The sequence below is a fragment of the Triturus cristatus genome, chromosome 8, assembly GCF_964204655.1.
Source record: "Triturus cristatus chromosome 8, aTriCri1.1, whole genome shotgun sequence".
Taxonomy (NCBI): domain Eukaryota; kingdom Metazoa; phylum Chordata; class Amphibia; order Caudata; family Salamandridae; genus Triturus; species Triturus cristatus.
The window spans coordinates 472,341,054-472,358,728 of NC_140591.1; positions in this window are offsets into that span (position 1 = coordinate 472,341,054).

The following is a 17,675-nucleotide window of genomic DNA, read 5'->3' on the forward strand; positions in this document are numbered from 1 at the left end:
ACGACAGAAAACCCCGCCGACCCTAATAACTTCCGACCAATAACCAACATTCCCATGCTAGCCAAGGTATTGGAAAAATTTGTCCAGCAACAATTAAACCAACACATCACGGATTTCAAACTACTGGACGACTGCCAAACGTTTTTCAGACCTGGACATAGCACAGAAACAGCAACTCTTCATATAGTCAACGACGCCCTACTCGCTCTCGACCGTAATGAAACCTGTCTACTAGTCCTGCTCGATATCTCGTCTGCCTTTGACACTGTCAATCACGACAAAATACTAAAAAGACTGGAAAATAGGATGGGACTATCTGGCACAGTCCTTCAATGGTTCAAATCCTTTCTGGGAAACAGAACACAAACGTTTAAGGTGAATAAAAATCTTTCTCCCTCTTCCCCTAACCTACTAGGAGTACCACAAGGCTCAACTTTAACCCCGCACTATACAACCTCTATGTCGAACCACTAACCGAACTACTACAGCAGGCGAATATCTCCTTCCACATGTACGCGGATGACACTCAACTGTACATCAAGATCACTTCCATTGAAGAGATCAAGATGATGAATCAAGCTCTTGAAAAGACTGTACACTGGCTAACAACTAACTTCCTCAAGCTAAACATGCGAAAAAGTGAATTTCTTTTAATTTCCCTTCCAAAAAACTCTCCGGTGATAAAGGAATGGACCAAGATGATCACTGCTCTAAATTGCACCCTGATTCTGGTCGACTCCACCAAATCGCTTGGAATCACACTGGCTAAGGACCTTAATATGCAAACACACATCAACCTGTTGGCTAAAAATGCCCACTTTCACCTCAGCTATCTCAGAAAAATGAAACCATTCATCAAGAAAACTGACCTCAAAACTGCAGTTCAGGCTTTAGTCATATCGAGGTTGGAGTACGGATGTACTACCCTATCGGGGCTTCCCAAAATCTCAACAGCCCCTTTAATAGCCTAAACGCAGCAGCAAGACTCCTAACAGGATCTAGGAAATTTGACCATAGCTCGCCACACCTGAAGGCGCTCAACTGGTTACCCTACGAAACTAGAATTCACCTAAAGATGACCTACATCACTCATGAAGCGTTACACCACAATACCCCCAATACCTATCCCAGAAACATACTATATCCGGAGGAAACAGACACTCTAGGAGCGCCAACAATCTACTCCTGAAACCATCACAATTCAGCAAGAAAAAATTATTGACAGAGCATTCTCCGGAGCTGCACCAAGAATATGGAACTCACTCCCTCCGAGTATCAGAAAAATCTCTTCAGCACCATTATTCAAAAGGGAAGCCAAATCATCCCTGATGAGCAAATTCCTCCTTTAACCCCTTAACAATCCTCACCATCCTGGGCCTTATCTATCACACCAGTTAACTCTCTGACTTGCCCCTCTCTCCAACTCAGACGAAAACTCTACTCTCGATGTCACTCCTGCCTCCTTTGAACCAATCTACTACTACAAACTTGTATCTATACCTCCCATGATGACACCCTCGTTCATATGATTTGCTCGTTCTTGAACTTGTTCCTACCTCACCGAACAAATCATCTCTATTATCATTTTACTCTCTGCTGAACCTTACTAAAATGTTTTTTATACTTGCTTTGTATTGTAAAGAGCTCTGATACCCTACTAAGGGTCTTGTTCGCGCTATAGAAAACAGTAAAAATAAATAAGTAAAATAAAAAAATGTGTAACTAGATAACTTCTACACTGTATGCAATTGTTTAGGGAATTGTTCAAAGTGGACATGGTTCCTTGTGGTACAATCCGCTCTAACCGTAAAGGTTATCCAAAAGAGCTTGTATGTGAAAAGCTTGAGAGAGGACAGTGCAGTGCCTTGTGCAGTGATGAACTGCTAGCTGTGAAATTTGTGGACAGGAGAGATGTCTACATGCTGACTACCATTCATGATGAAAGTACTTCACATGTGACTGTTTAGGGTCAGGTTGCTGAAGTGCGCAAACTTGTGTGTATTGTAGTCTACAGTAAGCCCAATGGTGGTGTAGATAGAGTTGATCAGAGGTTGGAACCTTGCACTGCTGTCTGTAAGGTTTACATTTGGTATGAGAAGTTGGCTATCCATTTCTTCAACTTAGCAACTTTTAATGCGTTTGTTATGTTCAAGGGGTGTTCTCAAGAGTCAAGAATGACTTTTGTTCAGTTTCAGGAGTTTTTAATAGGCAGCCTTGTTGTAGTGTTTCTAGAGTTGGAGTGGTGAAGGATGTGTCTAGTTTGAATGATCGCCACTTTCCTGACTACATTCCTCCCACGTCCAAAATAAACAATCCCTGTAAGAGATCAAGAGTTTGTATGCAAAGAGGTATACAGAAGGAGAGTTGTATACACTGCTCTTGTTGTCCTTCTAATCCTGGGCTGTGTGTGCCCACATGTTTTAGATTGCATCACACACAAGATCATTTTTGGGAGCAACTGTGAGAGTAAAAGTGAACTGCCTGGTCTGTATTTTATATTTTTTGGTTCAGTTTCACGGTTGGCATTAGTGTGATGTATTTAGAAACAGCTGTTGTGTTTGCAGGTATAGTCTTGTTTCTACTTCCAATTGGGTTTACCCCCCCCCAAAAAAGTGATGGACTGGGGCTTGGCTGGCGGTGTGCGTGGACTGGCGCTTGGCTGACGGTGTGCATGGACTGGCGCTTGGCTGGCAGCGTGTGAGTAGTGACTTGCTGCTGGTCACTACACACTGCTAGACAAACGCCAGTGCACACACACACACACTTAACCGGTGTGATTGCTGTGTCAGTCATGTGGGCGTATGAAAGTGATGGACCCTTGAATGGCGCTGTCTCTCGATGGGAGTGTTGTAATGAGCTGTGCCCGCAGCTTGCAGTGTAAATGCTCTTGTGTGTGTCACGTATGATAGGTGTATGAATGGCATGTAAAGAGGTTGGTGCCGTGCCGCAGCTTTACAGCTCACAAACTGTGAGTCACTGGTTCAGGTTTTCCACCATTAGGTTATTAACAGTGCATTTTATTTTTGGGAAATCTCTTATTAATAAAATATAAATTTTGAACCTTTCACAAACCCTCATGCCAAATCCAACTAGTATATGTATGTACTTGAGGAATAGATGGTTGTGAAGGAATATTTGTCTTTTGTCTCTCTGCCAGGGTGTACATGGTCTCTACTTTGTCTGTTGATGCGAGTGTTGTAATATACTGGGCCCGGGGATGGTGGTGTGACTGGTCTTGTGTGTGTGACATATGATAGGTGTGTCAATGGCCTGTAAATAGGTTGGTGCCTTGCCGTAGCAATTATTAACAGTGCATTTAATTGTTGTGAAATCTCTTCTTAATAAAATATACATTTTGAACCTTTCACTCACCCTCATGCCAAATCCAACCAGTATGTGTGTGTATTTGAGGAACAGATGGATGAGCAGTAATATTTGTCTTTTCTGTCTTTCTCTGCAAAGGTGTAGATTGTCTCTAAGGAAAATCTACCAACTCTAGATATTTTTGTAAACTTGTGGATCCAAACAACTTTTCTTACCCACAATACCACCAGGCTTACACAAATGTCCTATTACCCAGCGTTTCTCCAGGTCTCCCGATAAGAATGGAACATCACTTGTGTGGGTAAACCAAGTTCCCGCGACAGGTAAGGGCCCAAAACGTATTGTGGAGATATCAAAATTATGGATCACAAAACAACCTGGTTTTGCAAGGGGGTTACCTGCGTATTTGGTCCCAGGCTCAGCGGCCATCTAGGCAGTGGCGGCTCATCCACTGGGGCGTGGGGGCATCACCCACTGCTTTCTCGCAGTGCGAGAAACATAAAATGGTAAAACTAACATTTTATGTTTCTGCTTCTCGCACCACGAAAAAAGCAGAAGTGCCTGGTTTGAACAGTCCTGTTCAAGGGCAGGGGGAAGGGTAAGAGTGGCTTGCCCACTGTTATGGTTACTGACTGTTTGGTCGGCCCCAGGGCCAACCAAACCAGTCATGCGCACACTACATTTTCCCTATGTAAGGCTGTATGCAGCCTACATAGAGAAAATTGCCTCCCTACATGCGCCCGGCTGGGGCGCTGTCCGCTGCACCGCACCAATCACAACACTGCCATTGCAGTGTTGTGAATGGCTTAGGGGAGGGGAGAGAGACTGCCTAGGCAAAACGCGGCCAGGAGCAGTAGGAGATGAGGCGGTGGCACGTGATCCGGAGGTAGGTACGTTTTTTATTTTAATGACCGTCCCCCCGCGTAACCCTTACAACCCCCCCCCCCACCTACCCCACCTTGCTTCCCGGCCGCAACTGGCAGTCGCCCTGTGATGTTGCCCCCATGCCTGGCATCGCCCTCCCGCTTCCAGGCTGCAGGTGTCTGGGAGGCCTTTCCTTCAGTGATATAAATACTTGTTTGCACCCAGGGTGAGGGTTACATTCCGACATAGGGAAGGGCGTCTTCAAGCTCACATTACCTTCTGTTGTGCACACAGTGTTTCTTACGTGAAAACTGGGAAAAACTTCAAAACACCAGGTTTTTTAATTGTCTGCTACTGCTCGCTGCAAGGCCTTGGTAGAACTGAACTCTCAGAAGAAGCCAGGACCCTGTCTTTAAAAACACAGAATCAGTACTTTCATGCGGGGAAAAGCATGCAATCCACAAAAAAAGCTTGTTGGGCTCCTGTTAGCCCAAAATCATACAAAGATTCTTACAGTATTTTACAGAATTGAATTTTACACACAAATATTGTAGTCTGTGCCCGACTCGTCCATGACGCGCACACTTCTTTTTAAAACCTGCACGTGAAGGGTTGGAATGGTATGTAGAGGAGCAGAAGGGGGGACATGAACTGTGACCTGGTACAACATGGAGTAAATGCCCTTTTCTGTAGTTTTACTGGTGCAAGGGGCTGCAGCAAAGAGTTTCGAACAAAGTGATGTCTTTGTGGCATTAACATATTATGGAAAGAACAGAAAAGCTTTTGCCTGGCGCGAGTCTATGCCCTTGGTGTGAAGTTAAAGCAGTGCCTAGTCCGAACATCTTTTAACCGCATGTCCGTCTGATTGATGCAGATGCCAGACATTGCCTTTGAGGTGCATACACAAGCAGTATCTTCTGTCTAGTTACATGACACGCTGACACCTGGCTGTTGGTGGGACTTGAAGCAGCGCTGAGAGGCCGTCACTTGCCATAAAGTCCATATGCGTTCGGAAAACAAGATTTCCTGAACTGTATTAGAATGTAAAGCATGCATTAAAAAGCAGCCAACTGTGAAAAGAAAATTGTGATCACTAACACTTCACTTCAACAACTGAGTTCTTGTGAAAATTTGCAGTAATGACAGCAAATTGTGCTGCGGAGGACGTGGCAGCATATCAAAGAGTATGTAAACACAAATGGGGCTGCCCCTAGTTGGGGTTTCTATAGGACTTTTTAGAGATGCATGTGAAGTAGGGGCATCTCACAAAAAGTGAAGGACTGGCCTCACACACCACCTGGTGTCATGCTTCATCATAGGCCGTCCTCACCCTCTAAAAACTCTTTGATAGAGGGTGGGCATCCACCTGACGACAGGGATGCACTTCTAAACTAAGTGGGGGCCAGTGAGTAGTGAAAGTGATTTAAAAACCATTACAGCTGTCGAAAGGAATATGTAGGCTTTCCTGTTTTCAGTTTCTATTTTTGGTAAATTCTGGTGGTGTTTTTTCAGTGTTTTCCAGTGATTTCAATACGAAAAAACAGTGCTTTTCAGTGGTTACTAATTTTCGCGCCATAAAAAACAACTGAAACGGTGTTTTACCGGTGTTTATGGGACGCTTTGCTTTTATTATTGTTTGCTTTCTTAATTGGTGCATGGAATATAGACAGTCTATGTACAGTGTATATGAGGTTAAAATAAATTTTTACACTTGCGCAGAGTACCAAAGTGAGGCTTCAAACGCCATAGTTGGTGAAGAGACATTTCTATGCATCATAGCTAGCCATTTCTCATGCATTCAGGGAGTTGCGACTGGGGGAGACTTGTCTCCATATTTACAATACAAACACTAGAGATTAGTATCTCCACACTAACTTCAGTCTCTTGCATTGTCAATCCCAACACCGGGCACTGCCGCCTTAAAACATTATTTCACAATGTGGTCTCCAAGCAACACGCTCTAATGCTGATGCAACATTGGGGGTATAAGACCACAAACCCATTACAAATTATTTCACAAAAGGAGATGCTGCACTCAGGGCCGGCTTTAGGGCGGTGCCACCGGTGCAACGGCACCGGGTGCTGGCTTCCTGGGAGCGCCGTGTTTGAAAGTTTATTAAGCTTTTGAAGCACCTGCTGCAGCGTTTCTTGCAATTACCAGGCCTCACATAAATGTCAAGAAAACTCGTGTGATTAATTATGTTCCTGGAGAGAGATCAGCATTTTGTATAGTTGAGGTTTTGACTTAGGCGAAGTTAGTGCAGAGGGTTAATATGCCTGCTGCAAAGAACGTGTACCAAGTAGATTACAGAGTGCGTATGATGTAAACAGATCAGCAGGTTACAGCTTTCAAAAGAGACATCCTTTTGTTACTTGCAATTTATAACTTAAAGTCCTAATATAGAATAGTGAGTTATTGACTTTCATCCCAGAACTGCATACACACTGCAAAGTATACATTATTAGAACATTGATTAATGTTGCAAAAAGGGTTAATTTGGCTAGAAATCGATTCTTATTATTAAAGAAAACTCCCAACTATGCTGTTTCTTCTGCGACTCGGAGTTTATGCTTCTCCACACCAAGCACTCTTAAACTATACTGCCTACCAGTGTGGATGACATGTGACTCCTACACTTTCAGTCCTTTGGCTTAAGTAACATTTCTTATACACTGATTTACACACGTATGATTGATTGTCTCTGTGTAATGTGTGTGTGATGCAAAGTGCTCGGACACCCTACGCTGGTATGAGTGGCGCTATATAACTAATTCAATGCATCTGAGAGAGTGTGGTTATGGAGACTTGGTCACTGCTAAAGGGTGCTAGTGAGAGAATCCGTGGTGGAGGTGGTTATTGGGGGGCGCAAGGGACTGGTGCTCTCCATATTGCTCGTCAGATAAGGGTGAAGTTGCACCAGGTATATTTAGGGAATTACGACCGCGGAACACTGACTCATACATGCCAACATTTCAGAAGAGCAAAGAGGGAGATTTTTTAGAAAAAATCGGGAGAATGGGGCCTTGAATCGGGTTACTCTCATGTATGGGCTTTGGAAGTGTGCTGCTGCAGGATCGGACATTTGAAACACAAATGCACGTTTTCTTCTTCATGGAGCGCAATGGCAGGCAGAGAGAGGGTGACGTAAGTATTGTAAACTGGCCTGGCAGGTTGCTGGCAGTGCATACGCCCCCGGGCACGCACTCAGCCGCCCCCGAGTACTTCACAGGTCTTTAAAAGACCATTCCTTGTTAACGAGGCTTTGTTGGGTTTTCACACCATCTAGAGCCCCTGCATCGCCACTCTGACTATTGCTGGAAGAATTAGCACGTTACACAATACCAATACCTGCTCCTTAAAAACATGTGACTATTTCATGTCTTGTGAAACGAAATTTGAAACGTGCTCTTGCTCTACTGTTTCTTTAAAGTCGCATAAAACCTTAAAGTTTCGAGATGCAGGCAGGGACAGACTTTATACCGCCGTTTGTTAAATAACTCCGCATTTATGATACCAGTTCCTACTCCAAGCACAACTACATAAAGCCCTTTCCACCGGGTAGGTCGGACAATAAAATACCTTCACAGAACTATTTAACAGCGACATCTCATCCATTGAGGATTATTCTATATATTGTATTCTTTCAGTGTCCAAAGCGCACACAAACTGTGGGAAAGAATCTTTCATTTAACATGTATTTCTTTGGCAATATTCAACAGCAGCACAAGTAAAATGTTGAAAAACATATCTTTGTGCCCATGCGTCGAAGTACCGATGTTGCAGGGTCTTCAGCAAGCAGAAAATATCATCATTGGCAGATAACGAGATCTAGTGTTCTACAAACGCAACTGAGCGTCTCTAAGGACCCACCCCTTGACGAGCGCTGTAATGGATCTCATCAGATCTAGAAGTGAATTATCCGCAGATTCCAGTGCTCTCCATATACGTGGCATGCCTTTCCCTGTGTATTACCACCTCCTCGGATTACAGTGGGTCCTGTAAAAAGGGACCTGAAAAGAATGTCTAAATTACAGGATTACAAAGTACATAAGAAAAACACAATTTACAAGCGAATATCATTCAAATCATATGCGGACAATGATAGTTTATATGACGAGTGGTACTGTACCTTTTGCCATTAGGATTTGCGTTCCATATCACAAAATACATCGATGGTAAATATGCAGTTGCAGCAACTTTAACTGAGAAGGGGAGTCTGGAGGATTAAGTCGTATTAGGCACTTTGGCATCATCAAGTGGCCAAGTGGTGCAACAGCAACGAAAATCAGTGACACTCGGTTTAAACCGAGTCCGCTGATTTTCGTCCGGTAGGGTACTGTTGGTTAGATTCGGTTAAAACCGAATTCCGGACAGCCTAGGAATATGCTACTTACCAGTATGCATCTGTTCTTGGCATGTAGAGCTGCAGAGTTGTACACTTAGCATAGATCGCCATCTGGTGTTGGGCCCGGATGTTTGCAGTTTGTTTTTGTTCTTTGGACAGTCTTTGGAAGTCACGAGTTCGGTGACTCCTCCTTCGGTCCGTACTGCGCATGGGCTTCGGCTCCATCGTCAGATTGTTTTTCGCCAACAGGGAAATGATGGAGCGTAGTATTAACAGTGAGAAACCCATGTGTGTTGTATCTAAATAAGATGGACTGGAACGGATACAGGTAGCCGGGGAGGCGGGTGGGCGTGTACAACTCTGCAGCTCTACATGCCAAGAACAGATGCATACTGGTAAGTAGCATATTCCGTTCGAGGCATATGAGCTGCAGATTGTACACTTAGCATAGATTATATAGCAGTACCCAACCTTAGCGGCGACCACCGGTATCCGTTGCAGCGGTTTGAAAAAGTGTCTTTAGTACAGCCTGGCCCACACTAGCTTGCTGCTTGGAATGCACATCTACACAGTAATGTTTTGTGAAGGTGTGCAGTGTTGACCATGTGGCTGCTTTGCAGATGTCATCTAAGGGTATGTTCCCTAGAAAAGCCATAGAAGCCCCTAACTTTCTAGTAGAGTGGGCTTTAGGTGGAACAGATAATGTTCTTTTTGCCTTTTGATAGCAAATTTGTATGCACTTTACAATCCACCTAGCTATCCCTGATTTAGAGATGGGGTTGCCTTTATGTGGTGGAGAGAAGGAAACGAACAATTGTTTAGTCTTCCTGAAAGGTTGCGTTCTTTGTATGTAGTACAGCAAAGCCCTCTTACCATCCAGTGTGTGTAAGGCCCTTTCTGCAACAGATTGAGGTTGCGAGAAAAAGACAGGTAATTCCACCGATTGATTGAGATGGAAGGGGGAAATGACCTTGGGCAGAAACTTCGGATTTGTACGAAGTATGACCTTGCTGTGATGTATTTGTAGGAAGGGTTCCTGTATAGTGAACGCTTGTATTTCACCAACCCTTCTAAGGGAAGTGATAGCTACGAGGAAAGATGTTTTCCAGGTGAGGAACTGTAGCTCACATTTATGCATTGGTTCGAAGGGTGGACCCATTAGCCGTGTAAGGACTACATTTAGATTCCACACAGGGGAAGGTGGTGCCCTGGGAGGAATTACTCGTTTAAGGCCTTCCATAAAGGCTTTAATAGCGGGCACTCTGAACAGTGATCAGTGATAAATGCTGTCTGTTTTGTAGATAAGCAGCAATCGCTGCTAGGTGTAGACGTATGGATGAATATGCCAGGTTACACCTGTGAAGATGGAGCAGATAGCATATGATGTGCTGTATGGATGCATCTAAAGGGTTGATTGTATTGTTACGGCAGTAAATTACAAATCTTTTCCACTTTGCGGCATAGCATGCTCTAGTGGTAGGACGTCTGGCTTCCATGATAATGTTCATGCAATCAGGGGGAAGGTTAAGGTATCCAAATTCTAAGATTTCAGGAGCCAGATCGCAAGGTTGAGCTGAGCTGGGTCCGGGTGCCTGATTTCTCCATGGTTCTGGGTTAGGAGGCATGGGGACAGGTGCAGTTTTTGATGTGGCACCACCGATAGCTGTAGTAGTGTGGTGTACCACGGCTGCCTGGCCCATGTTGGGGCTACCAGAATGAGTGTGAGGGAGTGCTGTTGTAGCTTCCTTACCACTAACGGAATTAGTGGGAGAGGTGGAAAGGCGTATGCAAATCTGCCTGACCAGTTCATCCATATCGCATTGCCCTTGGACAATGGGTGTGGGTATCTGGCGGCGAAGTTTGGGCATTTTTGGTTTTCGTGGGTGGCGAAGAGGTCTATCTGAGGATGCCCCCACTGTTGGAAGAATGGGTGAAGAACTTGTGGATGCAGTTCCCATTCGTGTAGTTGTTGTGTTTGTCTGCTGAGCAGATCTGCCATGGTGTTTTGTACGCCTGGAACGTGCTGTGCCAGGAGAAAGATGTTTTGAGGAATTGCCCATCTCCATATGCTCTGGGCTAAGCGGGAGAGCTGGGGAGAGTGTGTCCCCCCCTGTTTTTGGATATAATACATTGCAGTCATGTTGTCTGTGCGAATGAGGGCTGCTTTGCCCGAAATCTGTTTTTGAAAAGATTTTAGGGCTAGAAAGATCACCAAGAGCTCCAGATGGTTGATGTGGAGCGACTTTTGCTGTGGCGTCCATAGACCTTGCATTGTGAGGTGTAAGAGGTGCGCTCCCCAGCCGGAGAGCGATGCGTCTGCTGTTAGAATCACCTGAGGAACCGGGTCCAGGAACGGCCGCCCTTTGGAAAGGTTTGTGGTGTTCCACCACTGCAGAGAGTGATGGGTGCGGCCGTCCACCAACACCAGATCCGTCAGCTGTCCCTGGGCCTGGTTCCACTGTTGTGCTAGGCACTCTTGAAGTGGACGCATGTGAAGTCTTGCATGGGGCACTATGAAAATGCAAGACGCCATCATTCCTATGAGCTTCATAAACACTCTTGCTGGAAGAGAGTGTTGAGGAAGGAATGTTTTGCGCAAGGCTTGTATGCTTGCGATTCTGGCTGAGTTTGGATAGGCAATACCTTTGGAGGTGTCTATAGTGGCCCCGAGATATTGCTTTGTGTGAGATGGTATGAGGTGGGACTTTTGGTAGTTCACCGTGAAGCCTAGCTGGTGGAGCAGTTGGATGGTGCTGTTTGTATGTTGCACACATTGGTGGTAGGACGCGGCTTTTATCAGCCAGTCGTCTAAGTAGGGGAAGACGTGAATCTGTTGACGTCTGAGGTGTGCTGCTACTACCGCTAGGCATTTGGTAAACACCCGTGGTGCGGTGGTGACCCCGAAGGGGAGAACCGTGAATTGGTAATGCTGACCGTCCACCACGAACCTGAGGTACTTCCTGTGAGAAGGGTGTATTGGAATGTGAAAGTATGCGTCTTTCAGATCCAAGGTAGTGAGAAAGTCTCCCTGACAGAGGAGCGGGAGGACTTGTTGTAGGGTGACCATGTGAAAGTGGTCTGAATGTATGTAGGCATTTAGAGGCCGGAGGTCTAGAATGGGCCTCAGGGTCCCGTCTTTCTTTGGTATTAAGAAATAGAGAGTAGACCCCTAGATTTTGCTGATTGACGGGGACCTGCTCTATAGCGTGTTTTTGGAGGAGGGAGAGCACCTCCTGTTTGAGTAGTGTGGAATGCTCTTGAGACATTGGACGGTGCCTTGGTGGGATATTGGGTGGGGTAGATGTTAGCTCGAGACAGTACCCTGACTGAATAATTTGGGTCACCCATTTGTCCGATGTTATGGACTCCCATGCGTGGATAAAGTTTTGCAGTCTGCCCCCGACCGGAGTGGGATGGTCTGGGGGGAGGGAAGGGGAGTCATTGTGCGGGCGGGGTGGCAGAACGGGTGGTGTTAGTTTTGCCCCTGCCCTTATTGTTGTTGCCTCTGTAACCACCCCTTTGGTAGCCCTTTGAAAAGGTATTTTGAGGAGGGGACTTGTAGGAGGTAGAGGCGCTATCGGTGGAGTAGCCTCTGCCTGTGCTACGAAAGGATGAGCGTCGAAAGGAGCGTTTAGGGGCCTGTGATTGTAGTGCCCCCATAGACTTTGCTGTGTCTGTGTCCTTTTTCATCTTTTCTAACGCTTCGTCCACCTTTGGCCCAAAGAGAGTTTGTTGGTCAAAGGGGTGATTTAGTATGGACGCCTGGACTTCAGGCTTGAACCCTGAGATCCTGAGCCAGGCATGACGACGAAGCAGGACACTAGTATTTATGGCTCTAGAAGCGGTGTCAGCTGCATCGAGGGCACGTTAATGGAGGTGTTAGTAATTAGTTTGCCCTCCTGTATTAGTTCATGAGCTTTGCGTTTGTGTTTTTCGGGGAGGTGCTGCATAAGAGCCTCAAGCTCGTCGTAGTGTGCTCTGTCATAGCGCGCAAGTAGCGCTTGTGTATTTGCAATGTGCCACATGTTTGCAGCTTGGGAGGCGGTGCGTTTGCCAGACGCGTCTAGAAGTTTGGATTCTTTATCTGGCGGTGGGGCTTCTCCTGAGGACTGGGAGTTAGCCCGCTTTCTAGCTGTGGACACAACTAGGGAATCTAAGGGAGCAGGGCCCTTAATGTATGCAGGGTCTGTGGGTGCCGCCTTGTACTTTTTTTCTATTCTAGGGTTCAATACCCTGGCCCTGACAGGGTCTTTAAACACCTCTGCAGCATGCTTGGTGACACCTTTAAGCATGGGCAAGATAGATGTGGACTTGTCCTGAATGTCAAATGTATCCAGTAGGAAATCGTCTTCCACTGGTTCACTATGCATTTCCACCCCATGGTAGTGTGCTGCTCTCTGCACTAAGTGGTGAAACCCTAAGGAGTCCTCTGGAGGAGACGGCCTGGATGGGTATAGGTCGTCCTGAGGCACATCCGGTATGTCAGGGTTTTGGTAGTCTTCCCATGGGTCTGGGGTCCCCGGTGGAGTGGGGTCCATTGGGGCGTCCGCTGGGTCATAACCTGGATCCCCGTAATCCGGATCTGGGGACGGGGTTGGGGAGTGATGAGGTAAGGGTGGCGGAGACCTGGGAGGGGGAGGGGGTGGAGGAGGTGGAGGAGGCGGAGGAGGAGGTAGTGGGGAAGGCACTCTGAGAGGAGAAGTAGCAGAGTCCTTCCGCTAGGGTGGTGGAGGAGGAGCCGGAGTGTCAAGACGTCTTTTTTTGATAACTAAAGTCAATAGCCCAGTCTTTGGATCTTTATATAGAGTCTTTTGCAAAGGGTCTGGTGTAAACAGATCCAGTGGCGCCGAATCGTCCGCTGGCGCCGATGGTTTCGGAGCCGAGGGCTTCGATGGTTTCTGTGTGCCATGCTTTTTTGGAACCTCCGGTTTTTTCGGCGTCGAAGGAGTTTTCGGCGCCGGAGCGTCGGTGCCGACAGATTTGTGTTTGTGTTTGGTCGGCACCGAGAGTCCAGGCTTCGGCACCGGTGGCTTCGGAGTCGAGCTGGGGATCACTTTCTTCGGTGCCGGATGGTGTTTTTCGGCACCAGGCGTCGGCTGGCTCGAGCCCGAGCTGCCGTGAGACTTTTGAGGCTTCGACACCGGGCCCGAAGGTGGGGTGATAGAAGCTGTGTGCTTGGTTTTACCCAGGCCTGCAGGCGAGGGTGTAACCTGAGTCTCTTTGGTTTTGGGCGCGGGGGTGGGAGGGGGTACAGTACTCACGACCCGCTGCGCCGGTGTGATGTCCTCCACGTCGGAGTCGTCGGCCTCGGAAGCGCTGACGACGTCGTCCTCCTGCTTGGTGTGTAGTTGCCCCGAAGCTTCGGCGTCGTCTCCGAAGATGTCCGGTGGAGCTGCGGTCGATGAGTGCGCCATGGTGCGTCGAGCTCTTCGATCCCGGATGGTCTTTTTTTGATCGAAAAGACTTACAGGCGGGGCAGTCTCTGGCCTCGTGTTCTGGAGAGAGGCAAAGGTTACACACCTGATGGAGGTCGGTGTGGGGAAATTTAGACCCACATTTTGGGCACTTTTTGAACGGAGTCCTTTCCATCGGCCGGGACCGGAGTCGAGGAGGGCCCGAAGGCCGGTGCCGATGTACGGAATGGAAAAAAGTGCCGCTTCGAGAGATGAAGATATGATGAAGAAACTCGAAGAACGAGGATTTTCCGTCGAGGCTGGAACCGTAGAAGTTCGAAGCCGGAGCACGAAGTATCACATCCGAGCCCGATGACGGAAAAAAACAATCTGACGATGGAGCCGAAGCCCATGCGCAGTACGGACCGAAGGAGGAGTCACCGAACTCGTGACTTCCAAAGACTGTCCAAAGAACAAAAACAAACTGCAAACATCCGGGCCCAACACCAGATGGCGATCTATGCTAAGTGTACAATCCGTAGCTCATATGCCTCGAACACTATTTTTAATTAATTGGGCAACTGTATGGTATCAAAAGAAGTGAGCGGTGATTTGGGAAATAATTATCCCTTCACCGTGATGCATGTGGTCAACATGTTTCTGCTAAGGGTCCCCGGAGGGTACGTAGCATTCGTCAGGACCATGTATCTAGGGGGCTCCGTCTTTATATGAAAAGTGAGTAAATAAAGAGCAACCACTATATGAGGTGTGTGTTATCACTGTCCCGCCGATATTGGGAGGCGAAGCGGACAGCTGTAGGATACACGGCAGAGGGCGCACCCAAGACAAATGTCAATGTAGGGCCTTCCGCACTCAACCTCCCATGGAGAAAGTAGGGTAGTTACCTAGGGCATATTTTGGAGCACAATATCGGATAATTAGTTTCCAAATCACCGCTCACTTCTTTTAATACCATACAGTTGCCCAATTAATAAAAAAGTATTCTTTTTGACAATTGTAATGGTTTTTAAATCACTTTCACTACTCACGGGCCCACACTTAGTTTAGAAGTGCATCCCTGTCGTCAGGTGGATGCCTGCCCTCTATCAAACAGAGTTTTTAGAGGGCGAGGACGGCCTATGATGAAGCATGACACCAGGTGGTGTATGAGGCCAGTCCTTCACTTTTTGTGAGATGCCCCTACTTCACATGCATCTCTAAAAAGTCCTGTAGACACCCCAACTAGGGGCAGCACCATTTGTGTTTACATTTCGTGTTGGAGGCTGGCTAGCCCCTAGGCCCTGTGCCTCTAGTTCCCATTCCTGGCTAAATACCAAGGCTAGTGTGTTCAAGCATATCAAAGAGTGCCATTAGCGATGGAGTGTTTTTAGCATCCATGAAGTGTGGAGACAAATTTTGCGGCATTGTCTGGCTACTCCCAGAGATGTGTTCGCCAAGCTTGGGCAGAGGCGTGCGGGACAATATAGAGTGCTGCTGGCACCCGCCATACAGAACTCCAGACAATTTGGATAACTTCAACACTGCCACTATTTTGTAGATACTATCTAAACATTTATAACTTTTTTGTATTTTTATATTTTACTCAAATATAGAAAGTCCATTAGTTTTCTACTGAAAGTTATAAGCGCTCGAGTCAACTGTTCCTTTGCCAAGTAATTTTCCAGATTAGGGGACTTAAGCACCGTCAAGGAGGTTGCAAGAGCTATATTAAAAACACGCTATAAAAATCAGTGTGTGTAGCACGCACTGTAGAGTAAACCACTTGGTTGTGACGACATTGTGCTCAAGCGCTCGATTACGATGGTATTGTGCTCAAGCGCTAGGTTATATACAATCAAAAACTGGTATAAAGGAATAAACAAATATTTTTTGAGTAGAGCACATTTAATTACTCCCTCTCTAATAATTACTCTAGAAGATTATATCAAAGCATTTTACACTCTACATCAATAATGGCATCTAATCATGAAGAAAAATATAATACAAGTATACACCAAAAAATGTACATACACAATGACATGACATAAATCACAACATATAGAAAGACATCCATATAAAATCCAATAACCCCAAAACAAGAATAATTTCACTAGTGACCTCCTTACAACTCTGGACGGACCACTAAGAGGTAGTCCGGATGGTACACAAAAAGTCTTTTAATTAATATAAACCATCGCAGTGTACCATCATGCAATGTCAAAGCATTACTATATTTCAGCGACTCCTCCTTTTGAAGTGTCTACGCGACCACGTTTCGGCCTTACTCCTCCTTTGGCCTCCTCAGGACAGGGTTAACACATCACTGCACACACACTACAAAAAATAATGATAGAAAAATGGTGAAACTGCTTTAACCCCCCATAGCGCTACTGCGAGGTGGAGGGACATGGCGGCTGCCCAAGATGAAATTTAATCCCCAGTGCACCAGTCATGTATCTACTGACGTGCACGGCAATCTAATGGACCGTATTTTATTCAGTGTCCAGTGCACCCCATGTGCTGAATCAAAAAAATAGAACTTCGAGCAAAAGAAAAAGAAAGAGAAAACTAAGAGAAAACTCAACCGGACCACCAAGTGCTATTCAACATTAGTGACCAGATATCCTACTATTCCGCTTAATAGGGACAAGATGGAAAGCCATGCAGGTGTGGCAGGACTCCTATATACTCACATTTTGACAGTGTAGTCTGCTGCCACAATTTCACTAAAAACTGCAAATTCTAATTATCAGGGGGCTGACGGCAATAATGCACCTAAAAATTCAATATAAATGCCTCTTGTAAAATCATACACCCAAATGAAGGGACCAAACATGCCAGACCCAAAAAGAATTTCATAGTCCTAGGGGCTTACCTCCCTTGCCTGTGGCAATGGCTGCTCCCACTCAAACGGACCACGCCAAAGTCGTCATTTTCAAGCTCGTTATTCCGCTTGGTCTTCACCAATTCGACCTAGATACGGCGGATATATACTGGTGAGAAAAAGGATCTCTCACCCAGTCTGCGTGCTGCCAGTAAACGCGCATCAGGTGCCAGCATAAAACTTGGGGCTCACTTACTAAATTAATCTCGCAGTCTATCCACGTTCTACGAATAAACTCGCATCTAACGCCAGCGTGAAAATCGAAACTGACTTACTTAATCGGCCTCTGGTCCGAGTACTTCTCCGGTCCACCGCGATCTGGCACCCAGCGAGGAAACTAGGAGATGAATCCCTCGTTTCTAAACGAGTATTCCTTACCCGTCATGCCTAACGCCAGGATTAAAGCATGAAAATCAAGAAAAGACTACAAGCACACCCAGGAGAGTGCTGAATGAAAAGGCGGCGGCCATATTGACTGCGCAATTCCTCTCTGTGCCTATCAAGGCGACTCTTACAAAATTATTAAATTAGTTATCCAATGGAGTGTACAAAAAACTATGTACATCTCAAATATTGACAAAAACAACAAAGGACCAGTAATGAATTATACAGAAAAGGCAAAGCACTAGATATACTGAATTTATATCGTATGTGCACCTATATTTATTACAAGGGGGGAGGGAAACAAATGACATAAATTCCTCTCCAGGGACAATGCAGCCACCAATATCCCATCCACCATGGGGTAAACGCATGGGCGACCGAGCACCTCAACCACGAATCCATCCAACTATATGTACAAAATATACAAAATATCCTAAATTACATTCCCTATTTATATAATACAAACAACAATAGTAGAGA